The 22,664-nt window shown below is 31.7% G+C and overlaps 1 protein-coding gene and 1 long non-coding RNA gene across 2 annotated transcripts in view; one reads left to right on the top strand and one right to left on the bottom strand.

The window, feature by feature from the left end:
• The window catches only part of LOC127729845 (SH3 domain-binding protein 5-like), a 228,754-nt gene that overhangs the window by 124,411 nt on the left and 81,679 nt on the right, over positions 1 to 22,664 (top strand). The gene's annotated exons all lie outside the window — the stretch shown is intronic.
• LOC127729850 (uncharacterized) lies at positions 725 to 21,084 on the bottom strand. Its single transcript, XR_007994857.1, has 3 exons — positions 21,048 to 21,084; positions 5,977 to 6,143; positions 725 to 1,175 (listed from the first exon to the last, which is right to left on the bottom strand). It is a non-coding gene; the product is annotated as an uncharacterized LOC127729850 (long non-coding RNA).

Genomic DNA, 22,664 nt, shown 5'->3' with positions numbered 1-22,664 from the left:
TCATTACTTTTTCAAATTATGACTTGGATTGAGAGTTGCCTCGTTGGCACTCATACCACATATTCTTATATCTATTTAACAATGACTTGTTCTTAGGTGGAAAGTCATTTTACTATTTATTCGAATTTCAAGATATCTCATATAATATATAAGATATGTTATATAATATATAAGATATCTAATATTTGATATCTTATTTAATGTATAAGATATCTTATTTAATATATAAGATAGCTTATAATTTCATTTTTATACAATATCTTATATATCAAATGAGATATCTTATATATTATATAAGATATAGATATCTTATATATTATATAAGATATCTCATAAAGTATATAAGATATATTACATACTTTATAAGATATCTTCTGAATTTTATAAGATATCTCATATAGTTTAAAAGATATTTCATAAATTTTATGAGATATCTTAAAAACTATATGAGATATCTTATAAACTATATAAGATATCTTATAAACTATATAAGATATCTTATAAACTATATAAGATATCTTATATAATATGTGAGATATCTTATAAGATATCTTATATAGTTTATGAGATATCTTATATAGTGTATAAGATATCTTATATAGTTTATAGATATCATTGGCATTTAAGGATAGTGTAGTTTCCTGTTTGTATAACCCGTGCATTGAGTTGCACTTTCAGGCTAAAAATAGACTTGATAAATTTCTGGCAGCACATCTATCAAGAATTAGCATATGACAATTTATTCTGTTATAAGTTTCAAGAAAGAAAATAAAAATTTGTCCATCTTTTATGTTGTTTTTGTTTATTCTAAACATATAAAACATTTTCATAATTCATTTAAATGAGCAAAAATTCTTCAATTCATACCAAGAATGTACCGTTTTAAACAAATTCTACTGAAATCTGAAGAATACCGTACAAGTTCTTCAAGTCTTTAATAGCATACAAATGTTTGTCACAGACTATTATCTGCCTAGTAAGTGTTCATATGAAAAATACCACATTTAGGTCATACAAATGCTAGTCCAGATAACATCCATGTAGTCTTTGAGTTATTTGATTATTGTCTCATTTCTGTTAAGGATTCACTTCTAATACAATTGACCTTATTCAAAGATGACGTGTTGACAACTCCTCTTCAACCAAATTGCTTGTTCTGAACTTCTCTCAACATACTGAAAAGTAAAAATAACATTTATTATCCCTAAAGTATGCATGTTTAAGTTTTTAATCAGCCATTCATATGTAAAGTTTAGTTTAATCAATTTTGAATAATTGGTAAATGATTATAAAAAAGATGTGGAATGATTGCCAATGAGACAAATCTCAACAAGAGACCAAATGGCACAGAAATTAACTACTTTAAGTCACAGAACATGGTCATAGATAAAAGGCTCCAAAATTACCATAGTAAAATAATTCAAACAAGAAAACTAATGGCCTGATATAAGTACAAAACTAGAGGCTCTAAAGAGCCTGTGTCGCTCAGCTTGGTCTATGTTCATACTAAACAAAGGTCATACATAATAGATGAGAATAGAATTCATGACAAAATTATGTTTTGGTGATGATGATGTGTTTATCAATCTTATTTTACTGAACATTCTTGATGTTTCGATTTTCTCTATCTATAATGAACTTGGCTCAGTAGTTTCAAAGGAAATATTTTGTAAAAGTTTACAAAAATTTACATAATTTACGAGAATTGTTTAAAATTTACTATAAAAAGCAATAACTCCTTATTGACCGTTTTGGTCAAGTTGACTTATTTGTAGATCTTACTTTGCTATACATAATTGCTGTTTACAGTTTATCTTTATCTAAGATAATATTGAAGATAATAACCAAATCTGCAAAATTTTCTTAAAATTACCAATTCAGGGGCAGGAACCCAACAACAGGTTGCCTCAGATTTGTCTGAAAATTTCAGGGCAGTTAGATCTTGACTTAATGAACATATTTTAATGAATGAGATTTGCTCTAAATGCTTTGAATTCAGAGATATTAGCCAAAAATTGCATTTTACCCCTATATACTATTTTTAGCCATGTCGGCCATCTTGGTTTGTGGACGGGGTCATTAGACACATTTTTAAAACTACATACCCTTAAGAAGATGATTGCCAAGTTTGGTTAAATTTGTCAAAGTAGTTTCAGAGGAGAAGATTTTTTTAAAAGATTACTAAAATTTTTGAAAAATGGTTAAAAATTGACTATAAAGGGCAATAACTCCTTAAGGGGTCAACTGACAATTTAGGTCATGTTGACTTATTTGTAGATCTTACTTTGCTGAACATTATTGCTGTTTTCAGTTTATCTCTATCTATAATAATATTCAAGGTTATAACCAAAAACTGCAAAATTTCCTTAAAATTACTAAATCGGGGGCAGCAACCCAACAACGGGTTGTCCGATTTGTCTGAAAATTTCAGGGCAGATAGATCTTGACTTGATAAACAGTTTTACCCCTGTCAGATTTGCTCTAAATGCTTTGGTTTCAGAGATATAAGCCAAAATCTACATTTTACCCCTATGTTCTATTTTAAGCCATGGCGGCCATCTTGGTTAGTTGGCCGGGTCATCGCACACATTTTTTAAACTAGATACCACAATGATGATTGTGGCCAAGTTTGGTTAAATTTGGCCCAGTAGTTTCAGGGGAGAAGATTTTTGTAAAAGTTTACGGACGACAGACGACGGACGCCAAGTAATGAGAAAAGCTCACTTGGCCCTTTGGGCCAGGTGAGCTAAAAATAGGCACGTAAACACTGAGATTACTATATAATAATACTAGTCACCCCAGCCACACAAACACACACACAGTCGATGCCTAATGCAGAAGTTCTGTTCTGTTCATACTATCGTAACAATATTCAAGAAATTCATATTTTCTTATATCCTCTACTGTAAAAAATCTACCTGCTTAGGAATTTGAATTAATGTGGTCATTACACGCAGATCTGAGATTACTGGAAGATAGTTGATTGATTTATTGTTAAACATCCAGTGGCAAATAGTTTGGCATGATCAGAACAAAAACAAATTTACGATACTAGTAAATACAACAGTTAGCCACTAGGTCCTGTAATAGGGGTCATCCAGGATGAAGGTCTGAACTTTTGAAAATGCCATTGGAAAATTAGGGTTTATTGATCTTTATTGGATAGGGACAGATATTTTGCCTTTCAGCAGACCCCCCAAAGAGTTGTTGCAAGTGTTATTAGCGTGCAGAGAGCGAGGCGAAAATTTGTTCGGACTATTTTAAGCTTAAGGCCCACAGAGGGTCAAGGGAAACGATTTTCAACTTTTTCGAACGAATCTTTTAACTCATTGGGGAAAAATTGGTTAAACAAATCTAAAATTTCTGAACTTTTATGAATAACTTTCAGATCCAGTTTCATACACAAAGTCAATGATACACTTATTCAAAGTCAAGTCAACGGTTTTTTTCTGCCAATAAAATCAGTTATACTCTCATCAACATCAACATTGAGGTGTGGGTGGGTATGAAGAAGGGATAGATTAGAAAGTTGCTCGTCTCCCATCTCAGGTAGGACTTGACGAGTCTCATTGCACTGAACGATCTTTCACTAGTTGCCGATGAAACGGGCATTGTCAATAAAATCAAAATAATCCTATGCACCGAAGGGTACAGATCGGAGTTTGAATATGGACGGGCACCGTATAAATAATAATACGCATTAGAATTACAATGTGTATTTTTTTTTTTATTCCAAAGGGGTATATAATTGGCAAATTTATGTATAGGCACGTGCCTAGTCGAGCCTTAGGTAGCTACGCCACTGAATGTGGCAGCCAAGCGATGCATTTACTAAAAATGAGTGCAAATGATTGGCATAAAAGACTAACATTGTTAGACATAATGAATAATATACAGAATTCAATATTTCACAAGGAACAACCATGGAATTAAGGAAAACTGGGTAGCAACGTTCAAGTGCCTGGTATATGGTTTAGCAATACCCAGCGGGCTATGGGTTTTGTAACCACGTGTGTTAAACAATCAAAATCCTAGAAGTATACTGAGCCAAGGATAACTTCTTATATAGATAGGAAGATGTGGTATGAGTGCTAATGAGACAACTCTCCATCCAAGTTACAATTTATAAAAGTAAACCATTATAGGTCAAGGTACGGCCTTCAACACGGAGCATTGGCTCACACCGAACAGAAAGCTATAAAGGGCCCCAAAAAATTACTAGTGTAAAACCATTCAAACCGAAAAACCAACGGTCTAATCTATATTAAAACGAGAAACAAGAAACACTTATGAACTACATAAACAGACGACAACTACTGTAATCAGATTCCTGACTTAGGACAGGTGCAAACATTTGCAGCGGGATTAAATGTTTTAATGGTACCAAACCTTCTCCCTTTTCTGAAACAATAGTATAACATCACAACATAGAAATACACACTATAAAATATCAATTGGAAGGCTTAACTCAATCAAAAAACGTAAATTAACACATAATGAACGAATAAATTTGACCTGTGACACCTGAATGCAAATACACAGTTAATAAAAAATTACAAGGGATAGATAATTAAAGTCAAAAGTAAATAAACAGGTTTAAACAAAGTTAAAGTATGATATCACTGTTATATCTATTTACAGGCTAGTGATACAGTAGTTTCACTACTTAGACCATTCAGCCACCAAGGCCCCATTATGGCAGATCCAGGGGAGAGTACTGGGGTTGGAACCCCCCTTTTTTAACGATCAATGCATTTGAGGTCATACAGTTCTCTTACTTTAGATTGCCTTAACTAAATGGTATGAAAGTTATAATACACAATACTTATTACCACAAAACTCAGTTCAAGTACAAATTTGGGTAGCATCACTTTTACCATTCTTCATGATCAGTTATGTCCCTTTATGCCAATATGTTTTTTTCAGTAAAATACAAATCTATACAGTAGGGTCAAAATATTGACCCTAGAAACTGATGAGTATAATAGTACCAGGTAAAATATGGAATTTATGAATATTAGTCCAATAGTCCATGTAGAATATGGAAAATGAATAAAAAAAATTATATCTTGAAGTTACTCCTGAATTTCAAATGGCAATTGTTCATAAAACATGTAAACCATAATGCCAAAGAAGTATAAGACCTATGTCTTCTTTTTGTTTGTGACAATGCAAACATTCTATAGCCAATGTCAATGAATTAAGACTGAGATGTAGGGTTAAATAATTTCCACGAAGACAAGAAATGCCAATGCTAATCATTCTTATACAATTTTATACCAAAACTACCATTCATTGACTAAAATTTATAAGCGGTTCCCTCTAAACTGGATAAAGCACAAACTTGAACCTATATTAATTACATTTTTCTGATACTTACGTTTCATAGATTATGAACTATGATGAGGGAACAGTACAATATAATTTCCATAGAAATGAGATGAGCAAATGCTTATAGCATGTATAGGATTGCATACCAATATATTTAACAGAAAAATTTCAATCTGATCTGGAAATTTGAGTGATAATACAAGAACGCAAATGTTTCTATTTCTATTCAATAACTGGTCGTCTCCTGTGTAACAACTTTTTATATGAAGAATCTGCAGATGGTTTGTTGCAAAGCAAATTTTATTGCCACCACCACCTATCTTTCGTCCATAGTTCCTCCCCTCTCCAACAATTTTTACAAAATTTTTAGAAGCTACTTAAGTTATTTACATCTATTAACATTTTATATCATCTTGAATATGCATTAAACATTTGCCACATTACAGTAAACAAGCAATGTCTTAAGCAGATGCATAGCTGAAGATATGGTATGGGTTTTGCTCATCGTTGAAAGCCATAGTAACATACCATTGCTTAAATCTGCAATATTTGGACTCTCAGGGATAGTTGTCTCATTGGCAATCATAGTACCACATCTTTTTTATTTATGACTATTGATAAAAATCAACCGATCAAGTCTCCTACCTGTAAACTTTGATTAAATCTTCTGTGATGAATGACCTCTCCTTCATATCAATTTCAAAATTCATAACTGCTTCTCCTTATGTCAATCATTGGCTCTCTTCAAATATCCTTTCTATGCATTTAACCATGAAGATTCTTCATTTGATTCATTTACTAATAGAAATTTCCTGCAAAACATAAAAACATGTCAATTAGGATAAACAAATAGGCATATTATTTTTAGAATATTTGTACAAAACTGAGTAGTTTTGGTAGTATAATAAAAATAAACACATCAGATACTGACCCTGCAATATTAATAATCAGTACAAACAAAGATAACTCTGTTCATTTAAGATGACAATATCAACGAGATGGCTCTAGGGAGTGTGTTGGTTTGTGCAAACTTGTCATATAAGGGTAATCACGATTTTTGCAAAATTTGACATATTTGTAGATCTTGTCTTGCTGATCATTTTTGCTATTAAAGTGGCTTTCTATCTATAATAGTTAAATGTAAAATATTATTATTTTTTTTCAGAAAAGGAAAACAAATGATAAAAGTCATCATTAAACAGTCAATAACTCTAATAATGAGTAGTTTTTAATTTCGTTAAAGTTTGACTTGTTTGTAGATATTGTCTTGTTGATCATTTTTGCAATTTGAAGTTTCTTTAAGCTGTAATGTTTCCAGGGGCGGATCCAGCAATTACATAAGGGGGGAGGGGGTCCCAACCCAGGATAAAAAGGGGGAGGGGGTTTCCAACCATATGTCCCCATTCATTTACATTAAATGTCCAAAAAAAAGGGGGGGTCCAATACATAATTACTTTTAATTTTTTTGGCAATAACCAAGATATTCAAATATTGTTTGGCATAAATTCTTATAAAATGATTATTTAGACTTATCTGATTGAACCAATATTTTATAAATATGTGCTTTTGTGTTTCATAATAATCATTCATTTGAACCTTTTATTCTGAAATCATTCATTTTGACCATTCATACAAAATCATTAATGTAATACATTAATTCATATCAGTATATTAGAAGGCATGTGAGGTATTAATTATGGAACACTGACCTTATTTGAAAAAAAATCAAAGATGCCCACCAAATTTGAATAAAATTATATAAGGAACAGCACAGCTCCAATCAGTTCAAAATATAAGTAAAGTCTGACTAAACAAAAGAATTTCCCTCCTAAATAGACACATGACTTAATGAACCAATTATCATAAAGGAGATAGAGTTTTCATAGCACAAACTAGTTAAACCTAGAGAGTAAACTAATACTCAATGGATCAAAATTCACTGAGCCATGAAGAAAGAAGTCTTACAATAAATAAAACCACTGATGCATGACTAGAAACTACTCATTAATTACTTATAATTAAATTTACTAAAATCTGATGTAAAATATAAAAATATCAAAGTATGATACACAAAACAACAGTATCCAAATTAACATACTACATGTAGTTACCATGGTTACTTGTTTGAATAACATTCAGTTGCAATAACATTTAAATGGAGTACTTCTGAGTTTTCCCCCAAAAAAACCATACATTTTCTTTTGAATATTAAAAAAAATATCTGAAGATTTTGTTTTGGTGATTATTTTGTGAATCTTGTCCTCATGATCATTTCTGCTCTGAATTTTTTTATTGCCCCTGCCGCAGTTGAGGGGGCATTAAGTTTAACCCTTGTCTGTCTGTACGTACATACGACCCAAAATTGGTTTCGGTTTTCTAACTTTAGTTTGCCTCAACCAAATGTTATGAAACTTGAACACAATGCTTATTACCACAAAACACAAGACAAGTTTGAATTTTGGTGGCATCACTTTTACCATTCAAGAGTTATGCCCCTTTACAAATGAAAAAAAATGCTGAATTTTTTGTTACGTTCTCCCACTTCAGTTTGACTCAACCAAATGATATGAAACTATAATTCACAATGCTCATTACCACAAAATACAGATTGAGTTTGAGTTTTGGTGGCGTCACTTTTACCGTTCAAAAGTTATGTTTTTTTTACAAATAGAAAAGTTGCTGAATTTTTTGTTTCCAACTTCAGTTGTCTCAACTAAATGTTATGAAATGTATATACAATGCTTATTACCACAAAACTCAGTTTAAGTTCATATTTTGGTAGCGTCACTTATACAGTTAGTGAGTTATGTCCCTTTATAACGTTATATGCTAGCGGGGACATCATCTGAGTCCCTATGGACACATTCCCCATTTATTTTATCTTTTATAGTTTTTGAATTAAAAGGAAAAACACTTAAATTGGTAAAAATCATCAATTAGGGGCAATTACTCCTTTACAGAGTTAACCAACAGTTTTGTCCTTGTCATATTTCTTGTCTTGCTGTGGCCAGGTGAGCTAAAGTAAGGAGTTGTTGTATAATTGCAAATGAGACACTTATACACCAAATACCAAATGATGTAGATGCTAGCTACTTTTGGTCATCATACAATCTTCAACGATGATCCTTAAAGCCATAAAACTCTATAGCAAGCTATAAAAGGCAGTCATGAACCAATTTAAAAAATAAAATAAAATGAGAAAACCTATGTCTGATTTAGGCTAAAACTATAATATTAGAATTACAGCCATTCAATCACAGGCTCCTGACTTTGGACAGGAATTTAAAGAATGTGTTGGGTGGGGGAGGAGGTTTCATAGGACTTAATAATGTTCCCTATGAAATAATGTCTAACAAAATTTTTTTTATAATAAATTTAAATACTGTCCATGGACAATATTTACTTATTTAAATGTGTCCAAGCCACAATTTTCCTATGAAAAATGGCCTTAGGTATGTAAAGTACTGTATATAGCCATATTTAATCATGTTAATACTAAAGTTTTATGATTTTTTTTTCATACGATTAAAGTATAATACAATAGCCATGTTATTACTAAACATATTTTAACCTATTATATATATATTGCTTACTTTTAATACATTGTTTCTTTGACAGAGAGAAGTGTTGTCTCATTGGCTCTCATACCATCCTTATATTCTTGTTTACATTTTTATACGACCACAAAAAATTTTTTGGGTTTGTATAATGCTATGATGTTGTCGTCTGCATCGTCATCCGAAGACATATTTGGTTTCCGGACAATAACTTGAATTTATGTGAATGGATCTCTATAAAAAATTTTAAGAAGGTTACTACAAAAGGATGGTTGGGATTTATTCTGGGGATGATGGTCCCAACCGCTTAGAAATTAGAGGCCCAAAAGGGGCCCAAAACAAGCATTTTTCTAGTTTCAGGATACTTACTTGTGTATTTCGATTGGTCTGAAATTATACCACAATGTTTAATGCCACATTTTGGGGGTTATGGTGCCAACAGATTGGGAACTAAGGGCCAAAAAGGGTAAAAAAAAAAGCATTTTTGTAGTTTCCGGACAATAACTTGTGTGTAAGTGTATGGATCTCTCTGACATTGTACCACAAGGTTCCATATCAAGGGAAGGCTGAGATTGAGTTTGGGGGTAATTGCCCCAAACATGCAGGAGTTGGGGGCAAACAAAGGACCAAAAACAAGCATTTTTCTAGTTCAATACCAGAAAGGGAAGGTTGGGATTGATTTTGGGGGTTATGGTACCAAAGGTTTAGAAATTAAGGGCCCCAAAAGGGTAAAAAACAAGCAATTTTGTAGTTTCCTGACCATAACTTGTGTGTAAGTCTATGGATATCTCTGAAAATGTACCACAAGGTTCCATATCACAATGGGAATACTGGGATTGGTTTTGGGGTTATGGTACCAACGGTTTTAAAAAAATTGGGGACCAAAAAGGATAAAAAAAAACAAGCAATTTTGTAGTTTCCGGACCATAACTTGTGTGTAAGTGTATGGATCTCTCTGAAATTATACAACAAGGTTTCATATCACAATGGGAAGACTGGGTATGAGTTTGGGGGTAATTGTCCCAAATGTTCAGGAATGAGGGGCCAAAAAAGGGGCTAAAAATAAGCATTTTTGTAGTTTCTGGACAATTACTTGTGTGTAAGTGTATGGATCTCTCTGAAATTGTACTACAAGGTTCCATATCTCAATGTGAAGACCGGGTAAAAGGTTGGGGGGTAATTGGCTCCAAAAGTTCAGGAATTAGGGGCCAATAAAGGTGCAAAAAAATAGCATTTTTCTTGTTTCCAGACAATAACTTGTGTTTAAGTGTATGGATCTCTTTGAAATTGTACTGCAAGGTACCATACCTCTAAGAGAAGGCTGGGATTGAGTTTGGGGCTAATTACTTCAAGGGGGGTCAAAATAATTGGGGAATAGGGGGGTCATAAATTTTATGTATTTTTTTTTTAATTTTCCATTTTTCAATGAATTATATTAGATAAATGTAAAAGCAAAAAATATCGATATAACAGGAGAAACACACAAGTTATCATATGAAGTATTGTGCAATAGCAAGAAATCTTCCAATTGCATAGAATTGCGCTATAGCACAGTATTGCGCAATAGCAAGAAATCTACAATTGCACAGTATTGAGCAAAAGCAAGAAATAACCAATTGCAAAGTATTGCACAATAGCAAGAAATCATCAATTGCACAGTATTTCACAATAGCAAGAAATCTTCAATTGCACAGTATAGCACAATAGCAAGAAATATCTTATTGCACAGTATTGCGCAATAGCAAGAAATCTTAAATTGCACAGTATTAAGCAATAGCACAGTATTGTGTGTAGTAAGATGTCTCATTTCAGATTTCAGAAATTAAAAAGAAAATGTCTTCAAATATTCAATTCACAACAGCATAGTGTATTGCACAAAAGCAAAACATTGAATATAAATTCAAATAATATAACCAATTCTAAGTTCTTTGACTATGTACAGTTATTCTGTGTCAGAAACCTGGTATGTGTCAAATATTTAATTACAATCCAAATTCAGACCTGTATCAAACGCGAATATTGTGTTCATTTTTGCCCCAACTGTTCAGTGTTGAACCTCTGCGGTCGTATCCAGCTGTGCTCAGCGAAGCAATTTATTATCCATTTGGGAATGGGGGTCAAAGGGGATATTTTTCCTTTTTTAAGACAAAATTTTTAAATTGTACATATGACTGTTTTTTTTATATATTTTTCAATTTTATCTCAAAGTCAAATCGGAGACTAAAAAACTGGTACTCTAAAAGGAAAAGATAGGTGACCCACTGCGGGCGTTTGTCTTGGTGAACTAGTGTAACAAAAAATTTGTTCCGGCGTGACATTTGTTCCACCGGAACAAATTTCATAGGAAATATGTTCCATCGGAATTTATATCACAGAAAATATGTTCCAGCACTGTAAAATTTGTTCCAGAACTAATTTTATGACCAAATGTGAAATAAGTTCTGGAACAAATATCATAGCTCCATGAATTTTGTTCCAATTAATATTACATGTATTTAGAGTTATAAATAAGATAAATATTTAAGTTTCAGTGATATTAGTTTTAAACGAACATGTACATATTTCATAGAAATTAATAAGTTCCGCTTAAACATATTTTCACAGAAATTAGTACTTTTGCAACATATTGCACAGCGAAATATTTTCTTGTTACACTTAAATTATAATGCAAGCTAAATGCTGTACCGAGTGTGCTTGCATGGGATACATTTGCAATCAAGGGATGTCTGTAACCATAGGATGAAGATACGATATAAAGCCATTGAAAAGTATTATAATTCGTATTTATTTTTTATGTAGTATTCCTCCTTGGTTCCTTTTAACTGTCATGGCCCCTTGTTCTTGTCATACATGTACTGAGGTCATGACACAGTTTCAAAAGAGTATGTCTTTTGAAACTACATGTCTTTTGATACAATTGATCAGTTATTATGTCCTTTTCAAATAAGTACATATGTTCATCCTTAACTATACTTTTTTTCTGAATGATTTTTCTTATTCTACTCTTTTCTGGCTCAAAAGTGTCATTTTGATATTTTTACAGAGTATATAACTAAACATGCTAAACATTTGCTATACTCCACAGGATCCGAATTGGATGATTTATATTTTTTGCTTATATTATTACTTATTTTTATAATGCATATGAATGATAACTTTAAACGCACTGATGACAAATGCTCAGTATATAAGATAACTTGTTTAACCATTGGAACATATTTTACAGACAAGGAACTTATTTCACCAGGTGAGGAACAAATCTCACAGACCTAGAACTTATTTCACCAGGTAAGGAACAAATCTCATAAACCTGGAACTTATTTCACTAGGTAGGGAACAAATTTCACCACCCCGGTACTTATTTCACCAGGTAAAGTGTGGAACAAATTTTATAGAGATGGAACAAATTATATAGAAATCATCTGTGAAAAAAGTTCTCCCAGAACATATTTCCTGTGATATTAGTTCCACTGGAACTTTTTTCACAGGAACAAATTTTGGCTCATACTAGCACCTTAAAGTCCAGCTAACCCACGAGAAGGCTGGCTAGTACATTAGCAGACAGGTATTTTTAATACCATTAGCATTTTTTAACTTTGGCATTTTTTCATTTGGCTTTATGCTTTTACATGTTATTTTACTATTTATATTTTTATATCATTTGGCATTTTTTCATCAACACACCCAAAACACTTTAAAATTGAGAGTTAAATATACACTTTTGGCATTCATAATGTTTATCAATCAAAATAGCATTCCATTTCTTAAATTTACATTACACAATTTGGCTTTCTGTAACTTTGGCTGTTAATCTTTTGTACGAATGCTATGATGACCATTATGTGTAGAAAATAAGACTACATTTCTAAAAGTGGCTCAGTATCATATGTTTATGTTTGGTATCAATTAGTTCTAAATTTCCTCCATATTTCTAAAATGTAAATTCTTCCATTTCTGGTACATCTTATAATATCGTATTCATCTACTAACACAATCTTCTCATAGGGACTTAACACAAAGCAGAAGGGGTATAGGTGGTAGGTGGTTAAGGGTGTTACGAAAAAGTGAAAGGGCAAGAAAGGGAGGGATAAAAAAAAATAAAATGATGGAGAGGGTGATGGTATATGATTGTGAGTGGAAATAAGAGAGGGAGTTAATCTGTGAGAGAATGTGATTTCATAGTAAGGGTAGGATGTACTGGTCTAATGGAATTGCAGTTTCTGTTTTGTCTCATGTAGTTTCTGTTTTCTTCATCAATCTGATAAGTTTAAATATTGAAATTGCCGCCGTCTACAGTTCACAGGTTAACAGCCTTTCTTGTTACTGTTTATGTGCTGCTTAATTTATATATAAACATTGTAGCTCTTCTCAGTAGCTAGATAGAGTTGTAGCTTTTCATCAAATTAAGCAGTTACTAAGCTTCTTTACAGTCTATTTTAGAAAGATGCCAAGTGGTGATAGCCTTATTCTTCTGTGCTTTTCTTTGAAGTTTAGAAATGTTCTTATCTTACTATGAACTGAACTAGTAATTACACATGATTAAGCTGTTAGTTTTCAAACTGGTTTATATTCAGATCATTGTGAACTCTCTCGTTTAGTCTTTTCAATCTTGATGTATCTTGGAATAATATACTAGTTAGCTTGTTTATCTAATGTCATAAAAATTCATAATATCTAATAAGATTAGTAGGTTTTGCTAACAAAGTCCTTATATTTGAATCAAGTAACATTCATTTTAGTGGAAAATTGTTTTAACGTTAATTAAGCTATGACAAGCATTCTGAGAGTATTGCATGGCAATACATAGTCACCTACCGGTTAAAAATTCATTATACTGGAACAAATTGCTAACTTATTCTATAACTTGTCATGGTGTAAACAAATGGAAAATATCAAGTCAATATCTTCAAGCATGACTAAAAACAGTGTGGAAAACTGAATATATGAGAGAATTTTTTCAAGTCCAAGGACCATAACTCTGCACAAAATTATCAGACTGAAACAAAAATTTGAACTTGATCTGTAACTTGTCATGATAAAACTATATACCAATTGTCAATCAATATCTTCAAGCATGATGAAAAAAAGTTCGGAAAACCTATAACACTCTAAAATTAGATATGATGCAATACAATGTATATCTATTTCCGAATTACAATCAAATATTATTAATAGTTCCAAATATTTTTTTCTTTCATTTGTCACAAACTAATATAGATTTGTAACTTATCTATAAAATGTCAACAACTTTTATCTACACAATGTAATGTAATGAAATATATACTTTAATAAAAATAGATTATTATCTAATTAAAGGATTTCACTTAATAAAAATATATATATATATATATAGACATGTAGCAATCAGAAAATTAGTTTATACAAAATAACATATAAACCTGCCACAAAATTCCTCAAACAATTTACCAAAGAATGTCTTTTAAAAAATGAGTTATCTCCCTTTGTACAGATATATGGTTTAACATAATACTCTTAACATTAGTTATGGATTTTTTTTATGGACCACAACTCTGGACTAAATCATCAGACCGGAACAAAATTCGAACTTGATCTATAACTTGTCATTATAAAACTATATACCAAATATCAAATCAATATCTTCAAGAACGAAGAAAAAAAGTGTGGAAAGCTGAGTTGCCGGACTGACGGATGAATGGACAGACAGATGGACAGAGTGCAAACCTAAAGTCCCTTTCGACTTCGTCGGTAGGGGACTAATTAAAAATTGTTAGCTTACCCCTCTCTGTGATTAATGTTAGATAACTCTAATTTTCTCAACAATCTATCATTATGGGGAGATAGTCAGGGCTTCCAAAATTATTGTTAGCCAGACGGACATTTTATATATTATCCCGATTTAAATCCCTTACATGCCTTAAGACTAAATAAACAAAAGGCAATTATGGTAATCAGTTGCCGAGTTGGCCATCCCAATGATTGACATTAAAATTTGAATTTTAAAATTTGAAGTTTTGAGATCTTCTGACGTAAACTGTTAAATTGGCAGTGCATCATTTGAACTGTGCAACATCAGCGTACTTATAATATATCTGACTTAGACTCTATATTTGTGCAAAATAATGTTGTCAAAATCTTTACTTTCGTTATATAAAGGCAACAGTAGTATACCGCTGTTCGAAACTCATAAATCGATAGAGATAAAAACAAATCCGGGTTACAAACTAAAACTGAGGGAAACGCATCAAATATAAGAGAACAACGACACAACAAAAACACAACATTAAAATGTAACACACACAGAAACGAACTATAATATAACAATGGCCATTTTCCTGACTTGGTACAGGACATTTTAAGAAAAAAAATGGTGGGTTGAACCTGGTTTTGTGGCATGCCAAACCTCCCGCTTTTATGGCAACGTCAAACACAACACCAAAACGACAACATCACATGACAGGACCACAATACAATTAAATGGGAGAACATATAGAACAAAAAACACACGAATAATAGCTAACAAAAGGTACTAGGCTTAAAATTCAATACGTCAGAGGTGCGTCTCGTCCACACAAGACCAACCAGTGACGCCCAGATGAAAAAAGTCTGAAAGCCAAAACAAGTACAAAGCTGAAGAGCACCGAGGACCAAAACTTCCAAAAAGTTGCGCCTAACACGGCCAGGGTTTTCTGCCTGGGACAAGAACATCCTTATTATTTAGAATAATTTATAATTTGGCAAACAGTAAATTTTATAAAATGACTATACAATAGATATACATGATAAAACCGAAGTGGGGACTAACTACAGAATAAAAACGGATACATTACATAAAACAACTTAAAGGGAAAGTCCGCGATTTTTTACTTATCATCTAAATATGTTCATCTTAACATAAAAAACACATTCACAAAGTTTTAAATTTATATTCTTTCTAATAACGGAGAAAATCAAGTATTTGTAACTTTTTTGGTTGACCTACGTCACTGGGTTGTGACGTTTTAACCCGATTTGTTGAATCATGGGAAAAAATAAAATCTGTTAAAGTCTTAATTGCTTTATCAGAATTTTACGTAATTAAAAGCGCATAGATGACCGTTGGTCGTAGTTAATAACCACAATACAAGAATGAAAGAAAATGAATATGTGTGTACCGTTTTGTATTGATTGAATAAAACTTCCTATATGAAGTTATCTAAATATAAATATTTTCGAATTAATTTCATAAATTATTGAGATTCTTTCATAAAATATCTATAGAACATTTTTACTGATATTGAACTGAAAATATTTTAAGTTTTATTTACCGTTATAACTTTGATAACCATTTCAATGCAAAATATTTGTGAACAGAGTGTGTATATTATTTTGTAAAGTCGTTGTTTATTTCTCGATTTGAGGAGAATTCGTTTGAACTTTACCTTGCAGCAATTTAGCCTCAGGCGTACACAGGTGTGAATTCAAGCGTACACAGGAGTGTATATTGTCATTTTGAATGGATTAACAGAAAGAGTATAGCGTGTTTAATATACCCAGGTGAAATACCCGATGACAATAGAGAAACAATAATTAAATTGTATAAATTAATTGAAAATTAACATTCAACTTTTTAATTCCGGAAGTGTTACAATATTAAAATGGAACAATTTTCGGTTACGTTCTATGCAATTAGCATAAAGTTAAGATATGAAGTTAAAAGAATAGTAATTTAATCTTAAAAATTAAATGTTATATTTCCCAATTAATAATCATTGCACATCTGTTTAATTTACTTTACCGGAATTCTTTAACTTGTATTTAAATCTGGCGATGTTTAAATGCTAACAAACGTAAAACCATCGCAATTTTAAAGTTTCAAGTTAATTGAAAAAATACAACAGCATAACATGCATGATTTTTTTAATTTTCTTATTAACATTTCATTCTTACATAATTAAATTCATTTGACAATCACTTGCACAAATTATTTGTGAAAAGAATACCAATTATCGTTTATTTCATTAAGCAATATACATACATTATAAATCTAAGCTAATACATTAATTTGTTTGAGGATTATTTTTAGGATAGCCGTCATTAATCCAAATTAGTAATACAGTTGTTGTAATTAAAGACATATCTTAGTAATGTATTACTGATATTGACGATTTTAGAACAGTTCGTCCTAACCTCGTTGTTCTTGAAACAATCTTTACTAGTATACTTGTAAGTTTCCTGACGTATAAGCGCCATTAAGGATGAGCTCCAGAGATAGCAGACTAGTAGCGTTTTTGTTTGTTGGGGAAGGAAAGGCCATGCAACCACTTGTACAGATAAACAAGCTTATGTTGTCAACACTATCAGAAAGAGTTCCCATCGTAGGATGGGGTATATGAAGGTTCCAAGAATGAACTATTGACATGTCTGACTCTGAACAGTTAGTAAACGGATTTAACAATGATCTATAGACATCGACCGCTTGTTCTTGATATTTGAAACTGCATGCATATATACGTTTATGAGAGTGATTATTTATCTTATGCCTGACGAAAACTAAATGCCTGCATGGTTATATCTTACCATACGTTTGTATTGATTTGGTGGGTCTTTTACTTTAAGATGTATGAACGGTTCTAAATATATATATATATATATATCTTAAATGTAACAATAATCAAACGCCTATAGGCAATCACTAAAATGGTATGAAGTTTTTATACAGATTTATTCTTATTTACACAATCATTAACAAACTAAATAAATTTAACAAAATAACACCGTGACACTACGATATAACAAATGGGATACTAATTATTTTTAACCATGCTATGAAGAAACCTAACACATCAAGCAGGAACATATATATTAATATACTGTTCCCAGCATCAAGTTAGTGCACGTGAATACCAATTAGGAACACGATGTGTGATTTTGTATAACTAAAAATATCAAAGCGAGCAATAACTTAATTTGTCAAGCAAACATTTTTTTTCACTATGCCTCTCTTTATCTCCGCTCCTTTACAATAACTATTTCGCTTTTTGTCGATCATTCTCTATATTGTTCTCTATTCGGTATTTTTTTTTCACTATGCCACTCTATCTCCGCTCCTTTTTCCCCCTGTCGTCCAAATCCTTATAAAGATAGGGACATTAGACATAGAAGGGGCTCTCTTATCTTCAATGAATTAATATTGATAGTGACTATAAGTGCTGCATTACTTTAAATATCTGCATGTTTGCCAATCAACAAAAGCTTGTATTTGCGTGAAGAATTTTTTCTGTCAAAAATATGGTCCAGAATCATGACAAAACAATATTCATTTCACAAAAATGTTCAAAGGTCATGTTTATAATTTTCTTTAAACTTATTATCAGCAAAAATAGTGGATAATATTATTATCAGAACATCATTCATTAAAAGGTGGAATTATAATTTCAAACACACACAAGATAAACAACGTTAGACACAAATATATGGTTCAATAAATGTTACCTGTGCACAGCGGGTACCTCAATAAAGAGGCCATGCATGAACCTGTATTATATAATTGTGTAATACGAATTTTTAGTTGACAGGATGTCACTGGAATACCCAGGGACGTGTATCTAATATACGTCCCTGGAATACCTAACTGAATGTGTCGCTCTGACACGACATCTATCAATAATTCTGACATACCTATTATCAATTCGGGAGGACGCCAAAATATATATATAATAAGATAACGTAAATAAAATTTAAAAAGAAAAAAAACCTATAATATTTTCACCGAACATACCAGATAGAGTCACACATTTAACTGTAAAGCTAAGTGTCTTTATAAGTGACCATTCCGAATTGATCCCGTATCAATTTGATATAATTTAAAGATTAGTTAAAAAGACCCACTTTAATAAAAAAATTGAGATGTCCGATATTTCGATATTTACATATCTATAACCTGGGAACATTATACTATAGCAACATATTATGTCCCAGCTTAAACCTCTTCCTAACATTGCTCCTTGTCAATAGCCGTTAAATATCATAATTAAAAAAATGTTATTCTATATCGTATAACTTTATTTATTGAAAAATTATCTCGTCTTAATACGGAACTATTCTTTATACAAATCAATGCACATTATATAAAAGAGGCATACTAATGAATCTTCTGTAAATCAGTGATTGTTACAAGAACACTGCATTTGTCTTTCTTATAATTAAAACTGTTATTCCTCATCAAATCTATATTTTTTTTTATTCAATGAAATCTTATCATATAAGGATTTGATAACTATAGCTATCAGAACTGCTAGGTTATTTTGTTATTAAAAAAGGATAATTACCATCGAATCTCCCTCGAAACAATATTGTTCAAAATGGTCTTCACACACCAACTTGTGCTTGCTATAGATGCAACTATTTGCTGTTAGTTTAAGGTTGTACAACCATGTCTGATACAATTCTTTCTTTTTTTGTGGGATTGGGAAAACTATGTAGACTTTTGTCATAACTTTGTCTGACAGAACAACCTTACGCTTGACAAGACATTTTGACACTGAATAACCGTCTACGGTAATCCCCAATTGATGATGGGAGTTTTTAACGCACGGTCGGTAAATCCCCGATTCTTTTTGTTCTTTGTGGTTTATAGATATCACGTGACTTTTTAGATCGAACATGCCGACAAGATGGCGATATGTCGAGAACTGATAGTGAATTTCAAAAATCGATTTTGATCTCTTTACATAGAGAATAAAAGTTTTTTATTTATGAACATGTTGTTTTTTATGCTTAAAGAACAAAATATCAATTTTTCATTTTTTTGCGGAGTTTCCCTTTAATCCAATACATAAAAATACACAGCCGAGTTAGCCAAAGCCTCAACGCACAAAGTGACGTCACATTTGAAATTCTAAAAAAAACACAAAGTGACGTCACATTTGAATTTGTAAAAATATTTCCCAAAAATAAGATAGGATTAGGATTGATTCAAGATAATAGATTTGTAATACTGACATTAAATTTATTAATAACAATGAAAATTACAATACTTATTAATATCAAATTGTGGTAGTAATTAGATAATTAATTGTAATATCTAGCTATGTCGGTGTTTCTTCTGAATCAAACTGTAAACCAAATATATTGTATAAATTACAGGGGATTATAGGTAGCGCGGTAGAATTTGCATTCCAGAATTTAGGTTGCTCTTTTGTTACTTAAGTCAATGTATCCGAACAGTGTGATTGACAAAAAATACAGTATCAACTGAACATTAGTAACTTTCCCAAACTGAGGGATGAGTCAGGTGTAGGAAAATATGAAATAATTTTACATACAGATGAAAATGAATTTTTGAGAATTTTTTTTAATTTTGTATTCACTGCACAATAAAAGACCTAAATGCACTAGTGGCCTTAGGTTTTTAAAAATAGCAAAAAAAGTAAACGGTCATGATACACATTCAAATTCATTTCTGAATAGTAAAATGAAAGTACTTCAGTTAACTGTGAATGTAGAATTTTTGGCAGTGTTAGAAAGTGGTGAAAATTCTAAAAAGGCTATCATTATCCCTTATGGGCCAGGAAATACTACCGTGCCACCTATAAGTAAGTGAAGTGAAAGTGAAAAATGATTAAGGTAGATTCATGGTATACCGCCATCTTGGATTGTACAATCCCAGTACAAAATCGGTCTAGATATTTGCCCAAATCTGCAAATTTGGAGACAGATTTGCAATTTATTGGTTAGACTGTTTATTTATATAAAGAAAACTTGATGATTTATTGTATAACTCAAAATATTTAAACAAATATCAAATTTTGTGATTTTAGAATCATTTTAAATAAGCCATTTAAGAGGAGATAACTCTTTTAGTAAAAATTATATACTGGACTAGCTGATAGGGACATTTTTAATTTTTACTTGTAGCAAGAAAACAAGTTCGGCGACACCATTTTTTCTTTTTATTTTCTTAAAACATATTATAAAACCTATCTTCTCACAATTTATTTCAAAATTCTATCTCATAGATTTTTTTTTATGCACATAAATGTGTTTTTTCATGAACAATCTAACCAAATTTAGGCAATTTTCAACGACTCATAGCTTGGAAAATAGCACGGTGACCCAAACTTTATATTTTTGAAAAAAGCAAAGTAAAATCTTCATTTTGGCAAAGTATAAGAAAATTCTATCTCAAGAAATATATACCTTTGATCTACCTTAAATGGCAAATAAATTCCACAACTTCCGGTTCAAAACGTGTGAAACAATTCCGGACAATATTCCACTACAGCTGAGCGAGAGAGTGCGCGTTTTGCAGTTAAAAATGCTGTTAAAAGTACGGTGTTAATTAATTTCAAAATTCCCTTTAAAATTGCTGGTAAGTTTTGCTATTAAAAGTTACCTATCTACTTAATAATTCAATATAATAGGCAAACATTGAAAGTAGTAAAATTTGTCATATTAAGGCGATATCTCCTATAAGAAATCATTTGACCGTTTTGACGGAGATTCACTTGTTGTCGAGTATCAAGTTGCGAGTTGTGAGAATCGAGTTGCGAGTTACGAAAGTCGAGTTGCGAGTTACGAAAGTCAAGTTGCGAGTTAAGAAAGTCGAGTTGCGAGTTAAGAAAGTCGAGTTGCGAGTTAAGAAATTCGAGTTGCGAGTTAAGAAAGTCGAGTTGCGAGTTACAAAAGTCGAATTGCGTAAAAATGTGGAAAAGAAACTATTTTAACTATTTGGTGTAACTGTTTAACATTTTAGAATCAGGGGCGTAGCTACCTTCTTAATGAAGTGGAATCACAAACTAAAGGGCGAGGGGTCTGGGGGCCGCCTATGCCCCCAGTAGGGCTTTGCCCTGGTAGGGGGGCAGGGGGCGAAGCCCCCGGAAGATCCGGCACTTATAGCGTTTCAAAACAATCACAACCGTAATAAAAAATGTACATTTTTGTTGTGGTTTTTTGGTCAACTATTTGTTTAACTTCTAGTCGAATGAAGACTAAACATTGTCGTTTGCGTTTTTTGTACGCCGTGAGAGCTTTTAAAATCATGGAGATTTGTCCCATATGCTAGTATTTGTATTGAGCAAAGTAGATGAATAAAAAAAAACAATAAACAAAACACAATACTATATGTGAAGTTTCTGTTAGAATAAACATCTTTGGATACTAAATACTTGGTGGACACATTCTTCAATATTTTGCTGAACATATGGATTTAGATGTTTAAAAATTGAATTTTTAGTATTTATGTGTGTAATTTTATTAAACAATTCAACAATACACGTTCTAAACAGGTTAAATTCAATTTACAAATTTACAAATTCAGATCTACTGGCATTCAACACCCAATTATTTACTTGCTGTATATTGCTATCTTTGACTGTATATTGTCAATCCCTCAACATCGTGAATACACCATGCGAGATGTTGGCTATGTTTGATACAGGGTGGCGGCTTCGAAGCGTAGAAAAAAATCCAGGTAAATGAAAGTGTAAAATTTTGTTGTTGAAAATTTTAAGTGCTAAATTCCTAAATTTGTACTTAACTCCGCTCTACGGGTAACATGGTTGTTTGATATGAAAATAGGATAAAAAGCATCCGGAAAAAATTGTGACTAGTAATTATCACACTATAAGTATTCGAATATATTAAGAGCAATGGATATGAAAAAACTTAACAAGGAATAAGTATTGGTAAAACCACAGAAAGTCGCAGTACAAAAGTTTAAATTAATTATTTTACAATTGTTTAAATATATGAGAGAAAGTTCTTGACGAATTGACTTTATTTATAGATAAATGTATTTAGTTGAGGAAATGATTA

Source organism: Mytilus californianus, unplaced genomic scaffold, assembly GCF_021869535.1.
Source record: "Mytilus californianus isolate M0D057914Y unplaced genomic scaffold, xbMytCali1.0.p SCAF_2, whole genome shotgun sequence".
Classification (NCBI taxonomy): domain Eukaryota; kingdom Metazoa; phylum Mollusca; class Bivalvia; order Mytilida; family Mytilidae; genus Mytilus; species Mytilus californianus.
Note: the sequence above shows the minus strand (reverse complement) of the source record. Positions and strands in the feature narration are given on the sequence as shown.